Source organism: Octopus bimaculoides, chromosome 6 (genome assembly GCF_001194135.2).
Source record: "Octopus bimaculoides isolate UCB-OBI-ISO-001 chromosome 6, ASM119413v2, whole genome shotgun sequence".
NCBI classification, from domain to species: Eukaryota; Metazoa; Mollusca; class Cephalopoda; order Octopoda; family Octopodidae; genus Octopus; species Octopus bimaculoides.
The window spans coordinates 64,489,837-64,491,882 of record NC_068986.1 but is presented as its reverse complement, the minus strand read 5'-3'; the positions used below and the strand labels follow the sequence as shown (position 1 = coordinate 64,491,882).

The 2,046-nt window shown below is 38.0% G+C and overlaps 1 protein-coding gene across 2 annotated transcripts in view; it reads left to right on the top strand.

Annotated features, from left to right (window-relative positions):
• The window catches only part of LOC106867596 (adhesion G protein-coupled receptor L4), a 364,928-nt gene that overhangs the window by 122,939 nt on the left and 239,943 nt on the right, over positions 1-2,046 (top strand). The gene's annotated exons all lie outside the window — the stretch shown is intronic.

The following is a 2,046-nucleotide window of genomic DNA, read 5'->3' as shown; positions in this document are numbered from 1 at the left end:
CGAAACGCCGGTGTTAAAACGGAGGTAGCTGATGAAGTAGAATGTTCTCTATGTGGCTTGTGTGTTTTCTCGTCTCTGTTTTGTTTGCAATGTCCTGTACCCAGATATGCACCTATACATACAGGTGGATGTCGGTATGCACATACCTGTACGTATATATGCATATACTCTTTTACTATTTGTTTATATATATATATATATATATATATATATATATACTGGCATGACAGAAATAAATAGACACACCTATAATCATTAGAATCTATTTCATATTTAGTAAACACGTCCTTTGCATTTTTCAATGCAAGCACCTTATAAGGCATGTTACTGATCAGATGACGAATATTCTCTGGCGGAATTTCTCGCCAAGTTTCATGCAGTAATCTCAAAAGATTTGGCTTTAAAGATGCTTTCTTTTATTTTTTTTATTAAGTGTCCTGTCCGTTATGTCCCAGAGGTGTTCAAAGGGTTCCTATCTGGTGACAGGTTTGGCCATGGAAGTTGTTTAATGCCATTCTCATCCAACAAATCTCAGCCATGAGGCAAGGGTCCCTATTTTACATAAATAATCTTCTTTAATCATTTTACCACTGGAGAAGATTGGAATGAGGCCTTTGTGCAATATGGACACATTTTTATCTGAGTTTGTTTCCCTCACACTCCACCAGCTCTGATCAACTATTGCTCCAAATTTCTCCCCAGACCATCACAGAATAGCTGCCATGTTTCATTGTTGGCTGCAATCTTTTCATATCAAATTCTTGATCAGAGAGTCTCCAGACCCACACTCGACCACTGTCATGAAATACAGTAAATCTGGACTCATCCGAGAATATGACAACGTCCTAAAATGCTAGCGGCCCCTCCACCATCTCACTGGCCCAATCTTTTCTCCGCTTGATGTTGACTGGTCAAGAAGTGGCTTCCTTTTTGCTGCTCTGCAATAGTAACCAAAATAGTTACCAAGTTTGTGGAGATATCTGATAGCTGTTCTGGAACTGACATCAACTTGTTCTGCTATGACAGAGGTCTTGCAACGAGGATTATCCTCCACACTTCTTTTAGCAAAGAGAAGGGTCTTGTCAGAGGGCCCTGGTTGATCTGGGCAAGATGATGTGGACTCCTTCCCCTCTCTGGTGAATTGCACAATCACTGTATTAAATGTAGAAAGCGGGATCCCAAGGTTTTCTGTGATATTACGCTGATTATGTCCATCTTCAGAATGGTCCACAATACGGCTTCTTTGAAATTCAGACAGCTCCAAGGCTTCTTTATGATTAAAAAGTCACATATAGAACCTGAAACATAGAAATGTCAATTAATAAAAAATATAAACCATTACGAGTTAGAATAAACATAAAACGATGATTTATGGGGTGTCTATTTACTTTTGTCATGTCTGTGTTTCTTTGTTGTAGTTTAATTAATAATGTTAGTGTTTAATCCTTCCTAGAATTAAGATTGATTGAATATAGTGATTCTAAGGTATGTTTGTTCCCAAACAATATTTATTATAGTGCTGTTGATACCGCCGGATTGAATGGTACTGCCCAGAAGTCGAAACCATAGTAATATCCGTGGGACAGCTGATGATGGCTGTTATTTTATGTGCGGAATAGCTTTATAACACATCCTTTTGAAATATATATACACACTTATTAAAAAGCAGTAAAAATATCACAAAAACTGTTACTCAGAGTTTCACGTTCCCGGTTATCGGACAGTTTTGTTTAGAATATATATATATGTATATATATATATGTATATATATATATATATATATATGGTGGTTGTCTACTCCTTACACAGAATTTGACCACCTCCTGCACCTACACCTTAGCCCGTTCATGGCGTCTGATGTGGCTTTTGAAACCAGACAGTGTTTTGAAAAAACACCCACACAGATTGCACCTCTGATTTGCACTACCAATACCTGCAGGTAAGTTCTGCTCATTGTGGATCCTAACATGTCTTTTAAGGCCCCCATTGGATTTGCAAACCCTCTGGCACACGCCACATTCAAACATGTGCACAGACATATAATCA